The sequence below is a fragment of the Sciurus vulgaris genome, assembly GCF_902686455.1.
Source record: "Sciurus vulgaris genome assembly, chromosome: 17".
Lineage (NCBI taxonomy): Eukaryota > Metazoa > Chordata > Mammalia > Rodentia > Sciuridae > Sciurus > Sciurus vulgaris.
Window position 1 is genome coordinate 42528537 of NC_136478.1, and position 11002 is coordinate 42539538.

Below are 11002 nucleotides of genomic sequence, written 5' to 3' on the forward strand. Positions count from 1 at the left end.
GGAAGAAATCCATTTGGTGCCTAGTTAATGCACACTCAGGTGTTTCTTGGCACACCCTCACCCATTTTTGACAGTAAACAGATAAGTGCAGTGACTCTGGCCTAAGAAGGTCGTGTTGACCAGGATCTCAGGCCTCTTGGGGATGAGTATTTGGTTACTGTACCAGGTAAGCCACTGAGAGCAGGACAGCTGTTAGCCAAGAGTGGGGTGGGGATCCAGAATGCAGATGAAAGGAGAAAGAAGGTAAGTATGAGTTGCAGCCTCCAGGCCAACAGTAGCGGTGGGGGTAGTAGTAATCCCCTTAACCTTCCTCTTCCAAGTTCCCCCAGGGAAAGGGAGGCCAGAATGCTGGGGGAGCTATTCCCTGAAAGTATAGTCAACCCTCTGCACTCTGTCATGTTTGTATCCATGGATTCAAAGAACTGTGGATCAAAAATACTGAAAAAGAAGTCAGGCATGGTGGCACATGCCTGTAATTACAGCAGCTCAGGAGGTTGAAGTGGTAGGATTCAAGTTCAAGGCCAGCCTCAGCAACTGAGCAAGGCCCTAAGCAATTTAGCAAGACCCTGTCTCAAAATAAAAAATAAAAAGGGCTGGGTTAAAAAGCACCCCTGGGTTAAATTTCCAGTATCAAAAAAAATGAGAAAGAAATGTATGTCTATACTGAAAATGTACAAATTTTCTTTCTTGTCATCTTTCCCTAAACAATCCAGTAGGGCAATTCTATTGTATTAGGTATTACAAATAATCTAGAGATGACTTATTAGATTATATAAGGTATTATATACAATATTTGCATTGCATCAGATATTATATGTAATCCAGAGATGATTTAAAGTATTCTGGAGGATGTGCATATGTTATATGCAAATACTATGACCTTTTATATGAGGAACCTGAGCATCTGTGGATTTTGTATCCACAGAGGGTCCTGGTACCCATCTTCCATTGTTACCAAGAAATAACTGGTTTTGTTTTGTTTTGTTGTTTGTTTTTGTTCTGAGAGTTAAACCCAAGAGTGCTTTTACCACTGAGCTACATCCCTAACCCTTTTATTTTTATTTTTTTAATTTTGAGACAGTGTCTCACTAAGTTGCTTAGGCCCTCATCAGTTTGCCAAGGCTGGCCTCAAACTTCAATCCTCCTGCCTCAACTTCCCAAGATAACTGGTTCTGAAGTGGATCCTACTCGTGCAAAGGGTGAGCTGTGCTGTACTCCATGATGCTCCAGCCAAGTCCCAGCTTTGGGGCATATTGCCTGCAAAAAGCCTTAGCCAACATCTTCCTTCAGAAAGGCCCCACGTGAAGAAAGATGCCTTGCCCAAGGTCAAACCCCATCTCCAATGACACATTCAACAATCAACATGGGGACATAGAGACCCCCCTGACTCACCCCAAGTCAGGGGTAACTCTTTACAAACTTGACTTCTGCTGATACTGTACAAGCCCTCAACTCTTTCTGCCCACTCCGTCCTTGCCCTCCTTTCACACTGATGCAAAAAGCACAGCTTTGTAACCCTTCAGGGACCTTAGTCTGTAAGAGAGTGTGCGGGAGGAGAGGCAGCAGACCAGAGAGGTAGGTCGGCCAGTGCACACATCCTATTTAGGATAATGTTATTTTTATCATGAAAACAAGAGAAGCCTTTGCAAGGTTTTAACAGCAAGCAGCTCCATAATCTTTTGAAAAGATCCCTCTGGTTGTTATGGAGAAAGCAGATTGTGAGGGGGAGACTGCAGGGCAGCAAGACCAGAAAGAGAGTTACTGCCCATATCCACATGAGGGACAACAACAGTTGGACCAGCATGTAAGTGACAATGGAGAATAGTGGGTGTGTTGGAGGAATAACTTGCCAGACCTTGGTGATGGAGTGTAGATGGGAAATGGAGACGTGGGAAGGAAGAAAGAGGTTTCTGGGCAACTCCCAGCTTCCAGCAGGCACAACTAAGCAGTGAGTGTGATGGGGACATTGGGAGGAGGCCAGGTGGGGAAGCAGGCAGGATCAAGGTTCTCAGCTGGGACCTGTTGAGTCTGGGGAGCATCAGATATTCCAGAGTAAGCATCAAATGGGTGATAGGCTCTGCAGGTGGGAGGAGGTGAGCATGAGTTTCTGAAGGCGAGAGTGTGAGGAGAGGAAAGGAGAGAAGCAGGGAGGAGAAGAGGGGAGAGGGGAAGAGAGAGAAGGGAAAGGAGCCTGAGAGTGATCAGCTAGAGGGGGACTGCAAAGGGGAATGAAAACAGTGGGCTGAGCTGGGGGGCAAAGAAACCGTGAGACCTTCTGTGGATGTCAAGTGCAACAGTCAGTATAGGCCAGGTTGTGCTGCAGGAAAATAAATCCCTAAATTCTCACACACCTAAAATGATGAAAGTCTCTTTCTCCCTCATTCTATACATTCAGTTTAGATCAGCAGAGACTCCGCTCGTCAGGGTCTCTTTGGAACCTAGGTTGATGGAGGCTCTATCTTGAACTAGCTTCTTAATAGCCCTGTAAGAGAAGGGAACCTGGGAATGGAAGGTTTCTGCCTCCCATTTTGCTGGCAAAGTGATTTACAGGGCCTCATCTAATTTCAAAGGAGGTAGGGACAACAGTGTCACCGCAGAGCCCCCAAGGAAGAGAAAGGGGAGTTCTTGGGCTGCACTAATCACTAACACCCTGAGAAAAGAGCACCAAGAGGAGGGAGTGGCCATTTGAGCCATATGCTGCCCAGAAGCTAAGTCGTTTGAGGGCTGAGAAATGTCCTTTGAATCAAATGATAGAAAGGTCTTTAATGACCTGAGATAGAAGTGTTGGGATGGGGGACCTGGGGTTCAGGGAACAAAGGTAAGACAGACTGAGATGGGTTGGGGAGGGTCTGGGAGGTGGATAGGAGACAGGATGGGATTGTGGCTGGAGACAGGGAGGGAGGAGCCTGGATACCAGGGAAGGTTAGAATTTGGTTTGTGCTCTTTCATGGGAAGCAACTTCAAGGTGTGTAAGGGCCACTAGAAAGGACCCTTGAAAGGGAGAGGTTGATGGTGCAAGAGTAAGAAGGAACCGTCTAGAGGGTGAGAGGACAGCCTGCATATGTTCAGAGACCTGGGACGCTGCGATTTCCTGCCTAATCCTCCCAAAACATTCTACCAGGGCCTTGGCCAGCCTCTTCCTTCATTAGGATAACATTCACCGCATGGTGGCCCAGGATGGCTATTTGTGGGCTGCGAGGACAAAGCCCAGGTGTCTGGGCTGGGAGTGCATAACAGAACCCATCAGGTCCTACGTGGAGAATGGAACCAGGTGTGGGGACAGAGGGAACCAGGGACAACTGTTTCCCAGCCACCACATTCCAGCACACCACTGGAAGAAATCCACAAATTCCAGGTTAACTGGGCCTTCCAGGTCATTAGGAAGGTATATTTGTTAATGTGGGGCGGGAGGTAATATTGAATTGGATTTAATGGAGTTAGTGTCATTTATACCTTTTAAATATTTAGATCTATGATACATGGACCTCCACTTATCCTCTCTGGACCCCCCCCCCCCCAAAATGTTAGGACTGGGTGGAGATATGAAATAAATTCACACATAATATTACATAATAGTTATAGTGTATATGTAACCACATACTTCATATAATACACTATATAATTCTCCATAAAATCATAAATCATAGAATAACATCCCAATCTCATTTTGTGTTTGTATGTGTATTCACACACACACACACACACACACACACACACACACACACAGGATACAGTTTATATTTTTCGGCTATTTCCATGTGATAACAGAAGCACAGTTTCAGCAGCATACAGAAAGAGGCATTAAATAAATGCTCCTGCACCTGCAGGTGGCTCTCCTAGTCCCACCCCACAGGTCTCATTCTGAGGCTCAGCCTGAGGGGGCCTGCAGCTGCAGCCTGGGGCATGTTTTCAGATGGCAGCAGAAGACAGGCAAACTTGGTGCTGGAACAAACATCAAGTCTGCCGGAGCCATTATTTGCTAACTTCCCTTTGGTGAAGCCCAACATCAGGATACGAAGTTCTTTCTGTCCACCCGAAAGGCAGGTTGTGGCGAGAGTCAAGATGTCTCTAGGTACTATAGGGCAGGAAAAAATTGGAATCAATAATTTAACTGCTCACATGTACCAAACTGAGGTTCCCTAGGAAGAAGAAAATGAGCTTGCCGGAGTGTGGGGGGATTCATTTGTAATTAGTTCTAATTACTAAAAGAATCAATGTTTTAATTTTTTACAACTTATTTATATAAATAAGTATTCTTTCTGTAACAAAGCAAAAATAAGAGGCTCTCGATTTTCCCCAATTCCAGTCAAAATCCTCATGCAAAATTTTTACTAGTTGATTCATCTGGAAGCCTGGCTAGCCATTTTGAAAAATACATTCATTTTTTTCAGATCCAGACCTTCTAGATGCAAAAGTTAATCCTAAAAGGATAAGAAGGACTCTTGAACATAAAATCAGAACCGTAAAAATTTGCAGGGAGATAGTATTTTGAAATGTATCAAGATGCGTTTTCTTTTAGTACTTCCTTCGGTGACCTTCCAGTTTTTCAGCCAGAGGCTTGCATGGCCTAGAGGTGGAGGAGGAGGGAGGGAGGCTGGGAGAGCAGAAGAGAGGAGGGAGGACGTCAGGAGGAGGGGAGGGAGGAGGGGAAGGAGGGGGAAGAGGGAGGAAAGAGGGGAGGAGGGGTAGGGGAGGAAGGAAAGGGAGGAGGAGGGGAGAGAGAGAGAGGACCAGGAGGAGGGGCGGAGAGGAGAGGGCAGAGAGGACCAGGAAGGGAGGAAGAATAGGGGAGGGGAGTTGGCTGAAGGAGAGAGCTTAGGGCAGGAGCTAGAGGTCCCCTGTGGATCAAAGGAGCAACAAGAGAGGGTGTCTACCTTGCCCGGTGATGAGCAAAAAGCAAGTGACAAACACAGGATTCCAGAAGAGACACACTTCCATGCCATTTATGTCCAAGTTTGAAACACACACAGCTGTCTCCTTGTTTATGAATGCATTCCTATGCTGCCAAAAGTATACAAATATGCCTAGAAGTGACACAACTTCAGCTGGGGAAGGAGAGAGGGGTTTAAACTGGTCTGTATCGTTTTGTTTGGTTTTTAAAAGAGCGATAGGAAACAAGTATTTCTAATTGGAAGGCTTGTTACATCTGGGTGTCTGTTATATTATTTTCTATAATTTGAAATACAGGTTGGGGGAAAGACAGCTTGTGGATGGGTATGAGTAGTTTGATCTCATATTTTAAAATCGCAAATGTGTGCATGTGTGTGTGTTCAGGGTGTCTTTGGGTCTGTGCTTCTGTGTATCTGTGAATATCTGGCTGGGTGCAGTGGGACATGCTTGTGACCAGTGACTGGGAGGCTGAGGCATTAGGATCGCAGGTTTAAGGTCAACTCAACAACTTAGTGAGGTCCTGTCTCAAAATGAAAAATAAAAAGGGCTGCGGATGTAGTTCAGGGGTACAGCACCCCTGACTTCAATCCCTCGGTGCCACACACACACACACACACACACACACACACACACACACAATCTGTTTTGTGGAACACTCTTTTGTGTCTGCATTTGCATGTGAGCATGTGGGCATATGCTGTGCCTGTCTCTGTTACTACACATATCTGTGTCTATGTGTGTGTGCAATTGTCTATAGTTGTGATTTTTGTGTCTTTGAGCAAGTGCATTCATGTGTGTGTATCTGTTCGAGTCTGTGCTATTGTATGTGTGTGCACACTTGTGTGGACATGAATAGGAAACAGACTGGGTGACTATGTCAAATCACTGGGACTTCCCTCTGGGAGGGGCCAAACAGGATTTTTTTTTTCCATTCATTTTATCGAGGTTTATTACTTTTTTACAATGACCTTGTATTCTCTATTTTTAATTAATGTGCATTAATCGTACATGTGAACGAGGTTCCTTGTGCTATTTCGATCCATATGTACAGCGTATACTGATCAAATTCATCCTCCCTTTAGCCACCCTCTCCGCTCCCAATATTTTAAGATGCATTTAAAAAGACTGTAAAGTGTTTCCCAGCATGAAAATAAAAAGAATTTCCCAGCAGACCCTCCGTGCCCTCTGGGGCTCCTCCCTTGGGCTATGTTGCCTTTGCCTCTTGGGCCCTGAGGGCAGAGGAGCCTGAGGACACTTCCAAGCCTCGCCCCGGGGCACAGCCCAAAGTAAGTAGGACATTTTTCTGAAGTCTTATATTTTATCTTTAAATGTTAGGCAAATTTTACGCCTTTCCCCTTCAGGTATACATGTTTATCTTAATTATACAATCACAAGGTATTAAACCCCAACTCATGGAGTCAAGGGGCAGTTCAAGTGGTCTCCATTGTAACTTCCTGCGTTCCGAGAGCCTCCTGTGGGTGGGCTCCAGGCCAAAGGCACCTGGGCAAGGAAAGGGGAAACCTAGACCTATCCAGAGCTCTTGGAAGGGTCAGTTGAAAGAGGAAGCTAGCCAAAAAAAAAAAGAAAGAAAGAAAGAGGAAGTTAGCCACCGTCATTTTCAAAACAGTCCACACTTGCCGAGCTTCGTGCATATGTCCACACACAATTCTCCAAGCACTGCCATCCGCTAGGTCCTCTCACTCTTCCCACATTACACATGAGGACACTGAGACTCCAGAGGTAAAGCCCAAGGCCACCCCGCTGGACTCACACCCCCAAGTTCATGCCCCATTCAGACTGTCTCCTACGGGACAGGCCCAAGGGGAAGGAACTGCCTGAGACAAGAAAGGTCAGTGTGCCAAGCTTTGGTCCCAGGAAGGGGCAGGGCTGACTCATCAAAGGCTACTTTCCTCGCTGTATAAACTCTTTTCATGAGAAAAACTCTCTTGGACTCTTGCAAAAGCCTCTGCTGAGTCCTGTGTCCTGTGAGCCCTGGTGGTCACTTAAGAGTGGTAGCCATATATCACTGCTTAGGGGCAAGACTCAAGTGTTTAAGGCTGCTGCCCAGGGATTCAGACAGGACCTGTACTGATTGAGAAAGCTTGAGGACCCCAAAGAGGGGCCTCATTGGCCTCTCTCCACTGCAACAGCCTCATCTGAACAACATTCTCAGTAAATGCTCCGATCCCTGGGTCCCTGGGTTTCTTCCCAATGCCTGGCACTGTCTGCGTGGACATCCATTTCCCTGTTTCCCCAGTTGCTGTTGACAAGGAACAGCTTCGTTCCCACATGCCCCAAGGGGCCGCTGGGAGGATCTCAGTACTTTACTGGTGCTGCTCAGGAGAGTGGAATGAGCCCTGAAGAAGAACCCAGGTGGAGGGCCTGGGGCCAGTGGCCTGGCTTGGTGTCCTGGAAGTAGCTACCCTCTGCCAGACCACCCCCATATTTGGGCCTTGCAGCTCCTGAGGGTTTGGGTGAAAGACAGTTGAGGCCATTGCTACCTTCAGCTTTCCTGGAGATACCTGTTGGAGTTTGGGGGTCTCTCTTCACTGTTCAGCTTCTACTTTTCTTCCAGCTCAGGTCAACAGCTTAGAAAATTTGGGGGTCCCAGTCCTGAACACAAAATTCTTTCTCTCTTCCTTTCCCCAGGCAGAGCTCAACTTTGCTCATTATCCTTTTTTCTTCCAAGGGTTTGGGGCAGTAACCCCAGATCCACCAACCCCCTCCGCCCCCCACCACACACACACTGAAGGGGGAACTTGATTGGCTGAAGCCAATCCCTATCCCAGCAGTAGGCTTGCAAGGTGGCATGCTGATCCAGTTTGGGCCCAAAGGGAAGGTCGTGAGAGCCACTGGGATGACTTCCTTGCTTTCCATGGGTGTGAAGAAGGTGTGTAGCTTTGAGCTCCATTAATCTTGAGACTAGGGAAGAGCTGACATGAAGACAGCCCAACATGCTGAAGACGGCAGAGGCAAGTGGAGCAACCCAGGTCCTTGATAATGCTGCAGAGCCACCCAACTCCAGGGTCAACTCCAGGGTCCCTCCACCCACTTGCTGTTAGAGAAGAGAATCAAGTTCCTCACCATGAAGCCATCCTGACACAGCTTTTGCTATTTGCTTCTAAATTCACATCGACCTTTTTGAGAATTAGGTAGAAAATGCAGAAATTTATTGGGAAATGGCTTAAGCTCATTGGGGATGGGGGCATTTCTGGCTCCCTAGAAGCCCATCCACAAGCCACCAACACACTAAGATTCCTGGGCAGGAGGTCTTAGGCTGGTCTTATGGCTCTCACTCCAAGCTGGCTCCCAGGGAGGGCAGAATTGGTTTGGTTCTGAGCAGCATGCCTGGGCTGCAGGCAGAAGAAAGGAGGGCAGGGGTGGTCTGCAGCATCTGGAGACAGCCCCTGCCTTCCCATCCACCAAATTGTAAAGCCCACACCTAAGCATGTTGCCTGCGACTGGGCAGAGTCCAGAGAGTGTTGGGGGTCTTCCATTTTTCTCTTCAATGACAGGCAGGGGAGATCTGGTTTGGGGAGGCACTAGTGTCCTACATTCTCTCACTCTGGGGGCTCAACCAGGAAGGAAGGTTGAGGGGGATTCCCAAGAGGCCAAGTGAATGTGCTCTGGGCCAGCCTGGCTCAATTCTAGCCTGTACAGGGACCATCTCTGAGTCATGGGCACGGACCTAGAAGGGTCTGGCTTTCACCCCAGAAAGCCTGAGGAGAGTCAGGAGAAGATAGCCTTGCCCAGTACCCCAGCTCTTCCCACCCTGCAAGATGCAGCTCCTGGGCCCCTCAGCCTATTACTCTGTTGGCCTGGTCACAGCTTTCCTGAGGTTAGGTTAGACAGACTGTGATCTCACTTGGGATTCATTTTACCTGCCTCATTAAGGTTCTAATTTTTAAACAGTCTGCAAACAACAATAACAACAAAATGCAAAATCACACTGGAAGCCAACCTGAAACATCTGGAAACCTGAGGTCTTGCCCTGGGTTTTGCATACCACACATGGTTTTATACCCTGCAAATGACCTGCCTGACCTGCCTTGTGCTTCATAGGGTGATGTACAGAGGAATGTCAAAATGAGCCCAGGTTTGAATCTGCTTTTTAAACGATAAACTGCAATGGCTTGAGTGCTAGTCAAATCTTAATGATAAAGCAAGGTCTGATTTGACTCACATCCAATTTTGTTTCTTGGACCACAGTCATCAAAGAAGATGTATTCCACAAGATGTGCAATATGTTTTCAGTCCTAATTATACATTTTCAATTAAAAAATGAAGTACCATTGTCTTATATACCACAGATCATTAAATGCCTATCACAGGCCATGTCCACATCTAAATGTGAGGGATGGTTGACATTTAGCCAGGAACTTTTAAAACACTTGAGAATAAATTATGACCCAAACTTACTCTTCTTAATGACATGTATAAAGTTCAGTTCTTTAATAAAAGGACTCAGGAATATGAAAACAAAGTCCCCAGCAGAATTAAAGAAAGAAAGGTCCTTCAAAATGGTCAGTTTTTGTTTTGATTAAATTGTGCATTTTTAATATAGTTGGTATAAAGTGAAACTCTTTAAAAAAACATGTAGGAATTTAAAATAAAGTGGAACATCCTATTTTCAGGGTCAGCAGTACAACAGTGAGATCTGTCTCTTAAACAATGACACTTAGTATCTCTGTAGTTCTATGAATACTTTTGAAGTGTCATATTAAAACCAATCTCGTGGCCTTGAGGCAAAGGGAAGCAATTAGTCTTGGAGTTGTGAATAAATAAAAATCCATTTATACACCCGTCCTTGACATGTACCTTGCAAATCTTAGAAACTTCATCTAGTGGGAAAAGAAACGTTAAATCATGAATACCAATACTAATCACATTGCCATGTGGCTTCCTAAAACAGTTGAGTTTATACCAATCTTTTAAGTATTAATTTATATGTATATATTCATCCATATTGAACACAAAACAAAGACACACTGGCAGCGACCTAGAAGAGAAAAGAGGACGGAGGGGTACCGGGGGCCACGAGGGCCATAACAAGCAGGTTTTCAGTGGGTCCTGGTTCCTCCAACAAGCCTGGTGCATTTTTCGTCATTCTCTCCTCAAACGAATGGGAAGTTTCTGTCCTTGAAGCTGGGGGCACCCCCACACGACCTCCTCCATTGGTGACCTCACCCAGGATTTAGGGAGGACCTCAGGAAGTCAAAGTGTTTGTGCCTTCTTATTTGGGTCCGTTCCTTCAGTGGGAGGTGGTAGTTTACTTTGCTGTTCGTCGTAGGTCCTGTAGAACATTGGGTGAATTGGAGCAGTGGGCGACAGAGCTGAGCGGACTACTCAGAGTGGGCCTGGCCTGGTCAGGTTGTGGTGGTATTTAGCCAAAGCTGGGAATTAGAAACCCCAGGGCTCCAGAGCATGGGAAACAGAGTGGGCAGCCATTGGCTACGTTGCACGGATCCCTGACCTACTTCCAGGGCCCCTTTCTGTTCTCGGAGCAGCTTAAAATCCATAAATTAAGGAAATTAACTGATGGGGCCTGCGGCATCTTTGTAAGCTATTTAAATCTATAAATTTACAACATCTTCTGCATATATCAAGTAATTGAACTAACTGCAGGGATGTAACTTTAATGAGAAAATTTCCCCCTTCTCCAGTAGTTCGAGATCTAAAATAAATAAATAAATAAAACCCTCCCTTAGGAGGAAAGTTTCTGCTTATTCCCGTGTGGAGAAGTTACAGAAACGCGGTCCGGACGCTCCTTCTGCACGCAAGGTCCCCTAGTCTGATGAGGCAGGCCCCCACTTCATCATGCTCCCATAGCCCTCCCCGCGACCCCCGGGATTGCAGCCGCTAGAGGGCGCCCAGGTCCGGCCGAAGCTAGTGAAGGGGCCCCCCGGCGCTCTCTAGTCTGGAGCGCACCAGCCCTCCAGCCTGAGCCTGGTTCTGGCCCGGACGTCCCGGGAGCCAGGCGGGGGCGCAGTGTGGGCCGGGCACACCGGCAGCGCTCGGTTTCCTAGGAGCTGGGAAATGGTTGTAGAGGAGGAGGGACGGGCGGGGCGCAAGGGAAAGAGGAGGAAGAGGAAGGGGAGGCGGTGGGAGAGGA